This window comes from Medicago sativa, chromosome 3 (assembly GCF_051527215.1).
Source record: "Medicago sativa cultivar Bolivia chromosome 3, Bolivia_mono, whole genome shotgun sequence".
Taxonomy (NCBI): domain Eukaryota; kingdom Viridiplantae; phylum Streptophyta; class Magnoliopsida; order Fabales; family Fabaceae; genus Medicago; species Medicago sativa.
The window spans coordinates 72,193,798-72,208,363 of NC_140751.1; positions in this window are offsets into that span (position 1 = coordinate 72,193,798).

Genomic DNA, 14,566 nt, shown 5'->3' on the forward strand with positions numbered 1-14,566 from the left:
GGTGTTCCAACGTGCAGCATTGTTGAACTCCTTATACAAGTGAGCTAGTGCCAACTCCCCATGTAAAACCAGCACAAATATCAATGTTTATGAAGTACTTCAGGTAGACAACATCCACAGCCCACTGGCTTTTGTCACTGAAGATCGTGATGCCCACCAAGTACAGCAAATATATGCGGACAGCCTGGTCCCGCAACCTCCGCACCTCCTCAGTCACACCATACTCGGCCGCCAAATCCCTCTGCTCCTTCAACCGCTCCTTGAATATTGTCTCCAAGTAGCTAAATCTGCAATGTGCACCTTTGGTCTTCTCAACCTCTTTAAGAGCATCACCCAGATCATGCCCCAAGTACTCCACCATCCATTCCACCGCCTCGTCCCATGATATGGACCCGTGGGACATGAGCATGCCGTCAATGGGGATATGCAACAAAGAGGCCACATCATCAAGTGTGACCGTCATCTCCCCAAACGGAAGGTGGAATCTGGAAGTCTCCTCGTGCCACCTCTCCACGAACACACAAACCAGCCCTTGGTCAATAATGGTGTAGCTGGTATCCTGGAGCCAACCAAGGCCTGTGGCATGCAATCTGTTCTCCCACCACCATGCAACCATGATAGGTCTAGTGTCATCATTATGCATCGCTTCTATCTTCTTTCCGTTGTTGATGCATTTTAATTTTCCTCGCCACTGCAAATAATTAAAATTAATAAAGTGAGTTTAAACTCATGGCTTCACAAACATATTTAACAATAAATAAACCAGTAAGATTTAACAGTACATAAACAGGCAGTTTCACATATAAAGCGAGTTTCAGATATAAAGTGAGTTTAACAGTACATACCACGCCATCAACCGCCTTCCTGGCCACGTACACATGGTACCTCCAAAGCAGGTCAGTCTGGTGTGGGCCACCGGGATAGTCGTGTAGTGGCTCAGGGTCCACCACCTTCTTCTTTGTCCTTCGCTGTGGCTCGGCATCTTCCATTTCCTCGTCCATACCATGCAGCTCCTCCTCAAACTCCTGCTCCTCCATAGGCTGCAATTCCACATCAGTCTGCTCCTGCTCCTGCTCCATATACTGCTGCTGCTCCTGCTGATGCTCGACATCAGCATGGCGTCCTCTACCACCCCGACGCCTCGGAGGAACACCACCTTCCTCTTGCAGCCGTCGAGAACGCTCTCTCCTATGGGAAGCATGCCCTGCCTCCCTTACGCGTCGGGTATTAGATGTTGAACCTTCTGTAACATTCAAACCAAACATCACAATCAAACAACACAATCAAACAACACAGACCAGAAGCAAAACAACATTCTGGGTTTGTCCGGATTTTGAAATCCGGATGAGCAACAACCTATTCCGGAAAACAAAATCTGGATTGCATTCGAACAGAATTAAAAAAAAAACGAACTAATTGAACTTGCATGTGTACAGAAATCGAACTTACCTTCCATGATGTTTGACAAGGGTTGAAATGCGGTGTTTTTGAGCAAGAAAACTCCAAATTTGGACAAGATTTGTGGTGTTCGGAATTTGGGATAATGTAGAGAGAGAGAGAGAATGGGGAAGTGAAACTGTAAAACTGTAAAAATGGGGGGGGGGGGGGGGGGTGAAGTTCCTTTTATACTTCGCAATTGTCCGGATTCTATATTCCGAAAAATGTATAGATGTTCCGGAATATATAATCCGGAGGGCATGTTGGTCATTGGCATAGGGCGCGCGAGAAGGCCATATGGTGGGAAAAGTAAATCCCATAAATTTATGTAATTTGTAATATGCATAGTGGTGGATCATGGACCAATATATATAAGGGTTAATTATGTTTCTAGTCCCTATAAAATAGCGACCTTGTAAGTTTAGTCCCTACTTAATTTTAATAGCATTTTTAGTCCCTATAAAAAAAAATTTACTTATAATTTTAGTCCCTGCTAAAACAAAGTTTGATTAATTATCCTTAAACTCTTAAATTTTTGAACGATTTTTTTGAGACAAGATTATAACACTATGAAAGGTTCGTTTACTAAAATTTAGAATTTTCTGACATGAAATGAATTAAATATGAATTTTTTAAAACGACAAAAGTTAAAGATAAAAAGTAATAAAATCTGGATGTAGAAATAAAATTTTGCAATAATTTTTTTGCGGACGAACTTTTAGTAATGTTTTAAACATGTCTGCAAAAAATTGTTCAAAAATTTAAGAGTTTAAGCATAAATTAAACAAATTTGAATTGAGTAGGGACTAATACTCAGTGCAGAAAAACAAAATTAGGGACTAAAAATGCTATTAAAATTAAGTAGGGACTAAACTTACAAGGTCGCTATTTTATAGGGACTAGAAACATAATTAACCCTATATATAAAAAAAGATGATCTTAAAGTAATTATTAACGAGGTTGAACCCCTTTTCAAGCCACAATTCCCATTATAACACTATTGTTATAAGGAGAATGTTAACCAGTGCCCCCGGGGCATTGGTTAAACATCAAATAAAGTAAGTTTTTATCAAAAAGTAATGTAATTATTACTTGATAAAAAGTGGCAGTTTATATTTCCAAGACAGAAATTCTATTTATGGATTCCTTAACCAGTGCCCCGGGGGCACCGGTTAACAAGACCCTTGTTATAATTTGTATGTAATGTCACTTAATTAGATTGCTTTTCCCATCAAAATTTTCATGTAAAATCTAAAAGAGAAAAACCATCATTCACACGTGTTGATGTCGGATAATGTTACTGGAAAGTCAAGAATATTGATGACTACAAGGTTGTAAGGGACATATGCCCAAGTGGACTACATAAGACATCATAATCAATCGAACAAAAAAGATAAAGTAAATAGGAAAAATTCTCCCACAATGCCTACACATTTCACCTGCTCTTAATTTCTAGGTGTGTTTCTACGCTTCTTCTAATAATCATAATCATGATTTTTTTACCTATAATTTAGTCTTGTCTCAAATCCTATATTCCCCGACATTAATTATTCCTAATGTCACTTCTAAACTTTTACTAATCCTCCCTCTTAATGTTCAATTTTTTTCTAAGCACTTGGCCAATGACAATGTTGGGGTTTTGTCGTTCTGATTTGCACGTGTGTTGCTTAGTTCACACTGAGGTAATTAGTCTCAAATGCTATAATCATCCTAAATACTTAAATCTCCTATCTAATTCACATGGAGATTGTTTTTTTTTTTCTTCTTTTCAAGTCATCACTAAATATATTTGATTTTTATTGTTTAAATTTTCTTAATAAAAAGGAGGAAAAAGCATTGGCGCAACGGTAGAGTTGTTGTCATATAACTGAAAGGTCACGGATTCAAGTTCTGAAAATTATTTATTGTGTAAAAATGTAAAAAAACAAGGTAAAGTTGCGTATGCTACACCAAATGGCCTTCACCATATATATTGGATATCAACATAGTTGTTTATGTAAAAGCATCGTTGGATATCAACATAGTTGTTTATGTAAAAGCATCGAGAAAAAGTGATGGACATGCCGAGTTGCTATTTGGTACATTGGACGTCGATACCTTAACCTTAAGTGAGTTTTAGGGAACTACATCACTTTGAAGTCACTCATTTATTTATTTTTACTCTAATGGCGCAAGACTTAAAAATCTTAAACCCACAATTTACTCAATACTGTTAAGGATTAGTTGCTTCAACAAACTATCATCTTTCTCCTTCAATGGTAAAACTCGTTAAAGACACTTTTGAAACTTGGAAACGCTCTATCGTGTATATCGTCGTATAAATTTGTTTTCTCCTAATTTGTTTTCCACTCTTTTACATTTACTCGTCTATTTATCTATTATCAACGACTTTAGTGGAGGTAGATGTACATAACAGAGGATCCAAAAATGATGCCTTGCTAATTTTAGGGACAAAAATAATCGATTGATACAATTTTACAGATTAAATTGATGATTCATTTTAGTTTTTATCTCCACATTTTATTTTAGATATTTCAACACTATGTTTGGTAGAGAAAAAATATAGAAGAGAGTTAAGGAGGAGAAAGTTGGGAAGAGAAGGTAACATTCTCTTGTTTGGTACACAAGAGAAATTAAAAACCTATATGTGGGACCCATTTGAAAACCTTTCTCTCTTGACATGCGAAGAAATGCAGGGAGAGATTGAATAACTTTTCTTATTCCTGTGAGATTTCAACTTTTCTTATTCACATTATTGTTTGATTCAGGATTAAGAATAATGTGAATGAAAATAAAAAAAAGGATTAACAATAATGTAAAGTCGATTAAAGTAATGATTATAATGTAAGAAGAAATTTTCAATGCTCACAAGTTTGGATAAGGATTTGACACGAATTGAACAGCAGCATCAATTTTGAGCTGGGGGGATTTTGTCTAATTGAACATGACATTAATAAGTAATCATATCCTAATTAGCCCGCAATTAATGTTAATCAAGATAATTGAGTTACCATTAGTTTAGTTCCAAGTATCCCAACATTTTTTTTTAGAGGAAGTATCCCAACATATAATTGTTGATGTTTAGGAACATATTTTTCCATTATTTTTGTCTAATCAGAATCCATCAAATGTTTTTACTTGGTTAAAAACGCAAATAAAAAATATTTGGATACACACATATAACAAAAATTAAATGATAAAAAAAGTAATAAAAAAATAATATAACTAATTTACTTTTCTTTTAAATTTTTCTATTAATAAGCGTGTGTCAAAATATTTTTTATTTGTGTTTGTGAGTAAAACTAGCCAAATGTCACGAGATGTTTTTCATTCACACTTTTCAGTAATGTTTTGAAAGCCATGAAGTGACAAATAGAATTAAACAGAGATTGAGTAACAATGGATGTATAGAGAAAGAAGAAACAACAGAAGGTAAACTTCAAATGTAATACAGATGGGGCTCTTATAGTTAGTAATCACAAGGATGTATGTGGAGGAGTTTTTAGAGATGAATTAGGTGCGTGGGTAGGTGGTTTTGGCCGGAATTTGGGTATTGTTCGATGTTCATGTCGGAACTTTGGGGAATATACTATGCTCTTGAATTTGTTTGGGATAAAGGATACGGAACACTTTCTCTTGAATCTGACTCGGCTATTGCGGTATCTTTGGTTAATAAGGGATGTCCCACGACTCATCCTTGCTTTTATATTGTATTCTTCATTAATCTCCTTATGATGAAGGATTGGCAGGTTACATTTTCTCATATTTATAAGAAGGCAAACCAGGTATATATTTTAGATCATCCTACGGGTTGTGTTAACCACTTTCAATACCTACGGGTACTTGCTATTTAAATCATCCACTGCCGGGTTGTGTTAACCTTTCATGGCATGATGTAACCAATATATATTTTAATCGTCGTATTCGTCTGTAATTTGGCCTAACGGCCTCCCTTGTATCAAAAATGAAAAACTTCAAAAAACCAACGAAGAATTAATGATGGAAAGATACCCGGATTTCATAAGATAATTGCATGTCAATGTGCTTCCAGCTTCCTCCCATATGCACGGGTCGCCGGTTGTTGGTTACCATGTTAAATTGGACTTTTGCAATAACAAGTGTTCTCACTCATGTTTCAAATAAAAACTTCTTATGTTAGCTTCAGTGACAAACATTTATTCTATGCGGGTATAATCAATTATAAGCTTACACTTATATCTAAAAGATAGTAAAAAAAACATTAATGATAATATATACTTCATACGTCTCAAATATAAGTAAAAATTGATCAACTAAAATTGATGTATTTGGTCTAATATTTGTACCAAATACACATATATAGAGAGATATATAGATAATAAAAAGTTTACATGAGTTGAACTACAAGGTCTAACCAGAGTCTTGGTAGACCTCAATGCTTAGAGAACATATTATCCAGTGTAATTACATGCCACCCACCAAAAAGATCGTAACGATGACAGCTGAAGTTGAACCCACGATCTTGTGTGTGAGTCAACTATTTACTAACTGAATCAACTATTATATGCTTGTCGTATCTTTAAGTTTTGAGAGATCGCCATATGATCACCAAGTGTAAAATCATGACATGTTTCATAAAATCTGGCACAATCGGGAAAGTTCCTAATGCTTATCCTTTAATTGTTTTTATCTCTAAAAAAAATTATCATCAAAATATACATGTTTGTCATCATAAAAAAATGAGAGATTGTTGAATCAAAGTGTTTTGAAAAACAATAACCCATAATTTCAGTGATTGATGATAACAAAGGATAAGAGAATAACTTACACTCTAACACTTGTTTCATGCGTAGAAGATTTGTTTAGAGGACCTATATTTTGTTTACACTTGAAGAAAACTGAAAAATGTCTGACATATGACTATTGATCAACCTCTATATGTGAGACTAAATCGTGTTCAAAAACATAAACTATGTATTTTACCATTGTCGTTACTCCTCAGACGACGAAGTTGTAGCCATACTTTATGAAGGTAGAGAGACTCGGTTGAGTCAAATCTTCGTAGGTTGAAATCTAAGGTATTATAGGGTAGACAAGGCTATACCTTAACGTTCGTAATTAGTTTTGGTTACAGTGGATTAAGTCATCAAAGGTATTAAGGAAAAGAGAAACACTTGCATAGACACAGACCTAACACCTGTCTTTTGGGCACAGCCAATAGATTTTTGACAATTCATGTTTATGAGTTTTTAAATCGGTTAAAGAATTAACTGATTTCATATAAGGTTCTACTAAGTCGGTTGAGTAAAAGAGCGACTTTGATAAGTTTTTGTCTTTTTTGAAAATATAATATTTTTATTTTTATTTTCATTTTTATCTTCATCCCTTAGGATTGTAATACTGGCTCTGATACCAGGTTGAGCGCAGGGTCGCCAGCGGAATTTTCTCGAACTTGATTTAACATTTGTTCGATTTTAATTAAACCTTGAAATGGTTTTAGGAGTGTTTTAGCTCTCTCTCTTTGTGTATTTGTAAGATTTTCTAAATTTTCTATTTCTCTTAGAAAGTCTTCGATATATTCTATATGGTATTGTACTAGTTCTTTGGAATGGAAAAGAATTTGTCTTAAGACAATTCTTCTATGATAGAATTCTATATCAGAGACTATGTTCTCTAATCTTTCTTTAAAGAGTTTTACTTCTGTTATTAGACCTAAACCAGGCATTATTGATTAGTCGTGGAGTTTTCCAAATTTTTGGCCTCTTTTAAAAGAAATTCGATTTGTGTTAGAGCTTGAAAAGGTTCTAAAAGAATTTTCGCTCTTGTTTTTTGAATCTCGGTGAGATTATTTTCTTGAATTTCTTCTAATAGATTTTCAATTAAATCTATGTGAACCATTGTTATAGTTTGAGCCTTATAACAAATTTGTTTGAATACTATTAAATCATAATACCATTCAATATCACTGACTATGGTTTTTAGTCTTTCTTTTAAAATTTCTAATTCTGTTTTAATTATTAACCCAGGCATTATATGTTTGAACTTTCTAGAATTTTTTCTAAAGATTGTTCAAATTCAACTAGTTTTTGGGATGGCCATAACAGAGTTGTGGCTCTTTCTTTTTGTATAATAGAAACATTTTCTGTTTCTTCTAATTCTTCTATTACTTTATCTACATATGAAATTTGTAGAATCATTAAATCATGGATTCCCCAAATTGTGTTCTTCATTTCTATTCTAAAGAAATTTTCTTCTATTTTGTTAACTAGGGTATCTAGTTTTATTCTGAATAATTTTAGTTCATTTTTTATTGTTATTCCTGGCATTATAATTTTTTATTAATACCTGAAAGTTCAGTTTTTATTTCTGATAAAGCTTTATTAAGCTTTCTTTTTTCATAACTATCTAGTGAATTTCTTGCGGGTAGAAATTTTGGTTCACTTGTGCTTTCTTCTTGTTTTAGAAGAGGTGTTCTTTCTATAGTCATAATAGATTTTGACCTTTTTAATGGTTTTAGAATTGGTGATTCTAATTTTATTAGTGGGGCAAATAGTTCATCTATTTGTATTTTTTCTTTTCCACTAAATTCTATACTGTAATGGGAATTACTTAATGCATAATTCATTTTATAGCTTATACTAAAAGGATGGTTTCCTGGTCTCATAAGGGTTTGGTCCTTAAGCTTATAATGAATTACTATAGATCTGTCTAGATCTATATCATTTAGACTTAAACCTATCTGTAGGTTTATATCAAATTTTAATTTTCCACACTTTAGATTTCCCTCACCTTGGGCTATTAGTGAATGTTTTTCATTCATCCTAGCATCTTCGATAAGAAGTTCTAGTTCTGCATCTATTCCTTTCATAAAAGTACTTTTTATGATTATTTGGATAGTTGATATATGAATATATCCTATCTTCTGTCTTTTTTCTAACGATAGATGTTTTAATCTATTATTAATCTGTTCTTTATCAATTATGGATATTATAACAGATCCATCTGTTGATTCTATTGGTATGGCAACTTCTCCTACCATTATTCCATATTTTAAAATGTTTTCTCTAGATAATTTTTCTTTTATTAATGAAAAAATACTTTTCTGTTTGAAGTTTTCTTCTGGTTTTAAGGTAAAATCTATCTTCTCTATATGATCTATTAATACATCTGCCATAAAACCAGATGAATTTTCTTTTATCATGCTATATTCCATCATGAAATGTAAAAATTATAAAATATTTAGAATCATACCTGACTTTGTCTTGGATTCTTGGTAATTCTGATCTTTCGATCCTTTGGGATTTGGAATAATCTTTCGATTATTGATATTGAAACTAAAAATCTTTCGATTTGGTTATGACAACCTCAAATCCTGCGAAGCCCTTTCCCACAATGTTTTTCATAAACTAAGGTACTTACTTCATTGATTTTAGTTGTAATTTACAAGTGAGCATCGAGGCTCTTATTTATAGGAGGAAAGGACTTACAGAGTAGGTCACATGTCACTTTCCTTCCAGCTCAAAAGAAAAACAAACAAAACACGCAAAGGAAAAAGTAAAAGCATTATCACATAAGGTGATAAGATTTTCAACTAAATGGACCCCATCTGACTCAGATGATAAGGTTCCATTATTACATCTTTTTTCCTACGGTCATTTACATGACGCGTGTCTAGGCTTTTTCTTTTGCCTTATCTTTTGTTGCTGAAGTTGTCGGTATTTTGGCTTCTTCTGCCGACACTTTGTCTTTTGCACACCATTTACAGATATGCCCTTTGTAGGTTGAGAAATATTGGCAACATTCCTGTTGTACTTCGTCTGGAATTCTATGAAGACCATTTTCGAATCCTGAGAATAATTCTTCGAATTGAAGCGTTTGTTTGAGGTGCTCTGTAGAGACCTTTTTCTTTGAGTCGCAGACCATGAGACAATAATCTGAGACATATAAGACTTTATAATTGGTAATGGATGACCCATACTTGATTAGATAATCATAAAAACGCTTCATTTGTTGAACAAATGAGATTAATGTCCATCCAACACTTGTTGCATTTGGTTCTAGATAGGTTTTGTTTGAAATACCTATCTTTATAGCTGTTCTTGGTCTTACAGCCATCTGATTATTTTCTTCTTCGAACCATGGATATGTTTGTTCGAATTGGAGAAATATTTCTCTTCCTTTAGCGAGGAAGTCATTAAATCTTTTTGCTGTATCACCAATCTCTTTTGGAAGATCAGCAAGTTCTTGAAATCTATAACCTTCTTTTTCCTCAAGATATACAGTCTTGAGCATTCCATAGTCATAGAATTCTTTAAGTAATTCCTTGGATATTCCTGGAACTGTATTAGCTTTTACCCCATGTTTAGTATTGACTGGATAAAAACATTCAATTGCTAGTTCTTCCTTGAAGTTGGCTAGCCATCTCCACTTTCCCATGAAATCATCAATGGTTTTTATCTTGTTTTTTTCTTTTTGAAGGTTTATAATTGATCCTACTGAAACCTTCTTTTTAGATTCCATTTTTGATGGTTGACCAATATCTTTTGCTATAGCCATTTCCTTGTAGGAAGCCTTATAAGCTTCTTTTGCTTCTTCCATTGTTGGATAAGATTTGTGTCTGACATTTTTGCCATTAATATGGAGGCTTGCAATTGCCCAATTGTTGTAGATTCCTTTCATTGGACCATCAAAGATGACATACACCTTCTTTGCTGGTTGTAGATCGACAGCATCGCTTGGTTGGTCTGGACCATTTTTTGACTCTTCATCTTCTTGTTCGACTTTGTCAGCCCATGACTTTTTTGTATCTTCTTCTGGCATAGAACCTGCTGAAGATGTTGATGAAAAACTTTGTTGTTCATTCAAAGTCTTTTTTGTTGGTTCCTCTGTTGTTGTTGTTGTTTGAGCTTCAACATTTATGATCTTGGTTAGACTTTCGATCATTTTAACCATCTCCCCCCTCTCTGAAGAGAGCTGTTTCAGCTTTTGGCTATGGATTTCAATCTGTTCATCTTTTTGCTTCAAGCTGTTGTAAAGAACTTTTAGAGCTTGCTCCATTCTCTTGTCAATGTATCTGCAAAACAATTGTTTTCTGATTTTATTAGTTGAATATAAGGATAGAATTGTTGGATGCGCATTTGCCATCTAACAAGTCTTCCTTGTTTATAATCAACCTTTAAATTGTAGCGCCAAAATCCGCTAGCATAAGTTGAATCAGTTTGTAATAAAAATCTTGATGGAATTAAATCCATTCTCCATTTTTCTAAAACATTTAAACAAGAAAGAGTTTCTTTCTCATTGATATGATATCTTGTTTCAGCATCTTTAAAAGAACCTGAAACATACTTGCATAAAACAAGATCTTTATCCTTAATTCGGATGTTATTACTTGAATAATCAAGTTTTGAATCAGTTGAAACTGATGTTTTATCTGATCGCCCGTTAGGGATATCTGATTTTAACTGTGGGGTTACGCCCATAGTGGTATAGGATTGTTGTGGGGTTTCATCCTCAACATATCCATTGAGATTTAATCCCAATTTTTGTTTACCATTAGGAAGAGTTCTCATGACTCCAGCCCAAGTAAACTGATTTGCATCAACATTTACAACCAAAAAATCATTTTCTGTTGGGTTGTATAGTTGTGGTAAAATTTTTAGTTTTTCTTTTAAAGATTTTACAGCCTCAGTATCTCTTTGTGTCCATGACCATGGCACTTTTTCAGATATCTTCTTCTGTAAAACTTTTCTATCATTTGCTAAATCTTGAAGAAATCCTTCATTAGCAACATAATTTAAACATCCCAAAAATCTTTGGATTTGTTTTCTATCCGTTAACTGATCCGGAAAAAGTAAAATTTTTTCTTGAACATGTGGTGACAAATCGAGTTTTCCTCCTTCTCTTATAATAAGACCAAGGAATTCAATTTCTTGTTTCAAAAGTACTGACTTTTTCCTAGATAAAACAATTCCTTTATCTTTTATTCTGTTTAAAACAGTAGTAACATCTTTGATATGTTGTTCTTTACTTCCTTTGGTAAAGATTAATATGTCATCGATATATACAAAACAAATGTGATCAAGACCCTTAAGAGTGTTGTCCATAAGTCTTTGATATATTGATGGTGCTTGTTTTAAACCAAATGGTAAAACGTTCCATTCAAAATGTCCTTCTGGACAACTAAAAGCTGTTAAAGGTTTAGTTTCTTCTGACAATCTTAACTGCCAGTATCCAGATTTTGCATCTAAAGATGAAAACCAATTACATCCTCTTATTTTTTCAAAAACGTAATCTTTTCTTGGTAACTTATATGAGTCACTTATAGTTGCCTCATTAAGTTTTTTATAATTAATCACCATTCGAGCTTTTCCTCTTTTTATCTCATTATGTTTTCTGACATAAAAAGCTGGCGCTGAATGTGGACTAATAGAAGGACTTATTAATCCTTTTTCTAATAGTTCTGCTATTTCTTTTTTAAATTCATCCTTATCTTCTCCTGAATAAGGGATTTTGTACAGGGCTTTGACTTCCTTTTTAGGATCTTTAAGTTTTACAACAATTAAATCTTGTATTTTGTTTACTATAGCATCCAATGGATTTTCAGAACAAACTTGGTCTAGATGATGTTCTAGGTTTTGTTCAGTTGTTAAGTAAAACTTTCTTTTATCCCACATACATCTAAGTATGTTAAGATTTTCTGAAATTGCCTTTAAAATTTCATTTTTTGTTATAATATTTGTTGTAACAAATTCACTTTCTTTTGGGTTATTTATATCAAACCAATTTAATGTTATGGTATCAGTTTTTTGAATAAAAGGATTATATAACTTTAAAAAGTTATTTCCTATTATCAGATCTATTCCAGAATCATGTTCATAGATTGATTTTACATAGAAGTATCTATGTTCAATTTTTATAAAAACATGTTTTAGGACAAACCATATTTGGTGTTTCTTTTTATCAGCAAATATAATTTCTTTTGGTTTTTGTAGTCTAATCCATCCTTCCTTAACTATGGATCTCCTACCAAAACATAAAGTGGCACCGGTATCAATATAACCCATGATTTTCTTTTTATTCAGTGTTACCTGGATAAATGTTGCATTAGGGTTTCCGTTTTTTAAAATTTTTCTACTCATACTTCAATTTCTTCTTCAGTAGTATATTCAAAAATACTACTTTCATCAGAATCTATATCTGATTCTATTGGTTCGAAACCTACTTCCCAAATTAATTTCAAGGTTTCTTTTTTTGAATCTTTCTTTTTAGGACATTCATTTGCATAATGTCCTTCTTCATTACACAACCAACATGTGCATGTTTTCTTTCCTTTAGGACATGAATTTCTTTTAGGATATTTTTTATTTCTCCTAAAATATTTTTGTTTATTAAATTTCTTAGGAAATTTCTTTTTCCTTCTATATTCAGAACGATCTATTTTCCTAAAAACTTTTTTCTTTTTCTTTCTTCTAGGTTTATTACATCCGTAGTTTCCTACCTTGTCTCGAATTTTATCACAGCAAACGTTTATTTTTGCTTCCCTTTTAGCGGTTTTTTCCATGCATTTTTCGGATATCCACTTCCTCAATGCAGTTATTCTTGTTCCTAGAGTATCGTCTAATCCTACGATAACTTCTAGATGTTCTTGAATTATTTTTTCCATTATTGTTCCAACAGATGATGGAAGTTTATTATAAAACAATCCTAAAAGATTATACTGTGTTCTCTTTTGTGGAGATATTGCATAATAATATTTGCTAAACTCACATATAAATGGTTCAACATAGCACATATCACAGATTCTCAGATTAAAAATTCTATGAATGTTTGTGCTTTCTAGGTCTGATTCTGCTTCTGGCGCATCAAAACCTACAAATTCTTTTTTCAAAATTGAATAGACATGATTTATAACTTCTTCGGTTGTTGATGGAAGTTCTGAGTCTGATTGTTCAGACATAAAACTCCAAGCATTTCCTATAGTTTTTGTTTTTAAGTAGTTAAAAATGCTTTTTGGACTTAGTTTCCCTAGTGTAGGATCTAGTTGGATTGTTACCATATGATTATGATACCAACTTCTTAATACTTTTTTAGCATCATCACTACAATCGAGGTCTAAAATATCTTCATCCTTGTAACGATTTATAGTAGGTATATATTTGGATGATATGTTTTTAAATTTTCTTTCATTCATTTTATCTTGAATGATTTGTTGATCGTTAAAATCTTCTCTATCCTCTTGACGTCCCCTTTTACGTCCCTGTTCTGATGATTCTGGTTGCTCATCAGTTTTTACAAGTCCTACTTGTGGTTCTTCTTCCATACTAAAAGAACTTTCTGAGCCAAAGTCGTAGACAAACTTGTTTTCGTCATCAGATTCTTCAGTTATTTGGTTTTTTCTATTAATGTCTAGAGAAGCCATTAATGTTTGTAATTCATTTAGCTGGTTTGCTATTTCTTCTTCTGTTTCGTCCATATTATGGTAATGGTGCGAAAAAGTTAATCTCTTTTTCTGGTTTTTCAACATTTTCTGAAATTTCTATCATGTCCCCCCCTTCTTTTTTGACAAAAGTTTGTAATTGTTCTAGGGTTAGACATCTATCTTTTGAAGGTAAGAGTTTAAATAGATCAATTAAATCATCTATTTTTAAACAAAGTTTTTCATCTAGTAGTCTTTGGTTTTCCTCTAGACTAGATAATTTTTCATTGAGTTTTTCTTCAAACTCTTTTTCTAATAGTGCCTCTACTATTTTATCTAACTGTTTTTGAAGCACTGTTAGATTTTCAAAAATATCTTGTATTTTTTCACATACACCCTTACTAGCCATGTATAAACTTTTGTATTCTGAGACTTAAAAGATTTGCAAAATTTTCATACTCCCAGTATGTAATGTAATTATCTTCAATTATTAGAAACCAATATGCCGTTTCTCTTAACCAATTAATTTGGTTTCTCATTCTAATTATATTATTATAATTGGGTTCTAATATAAATGGTTGAGGTATTACTTTCCCAAATGGATTTATAAGACCTTCCATGAAATATCTAAATTTTAGATACTATCCAAATTATATTTTTTTTTTTTTTGTTTTAGACTTTTAAAGCCGGTTTTTATAAGAACTGATCTTAGAAGTTTTTGATATGTGTCAAATT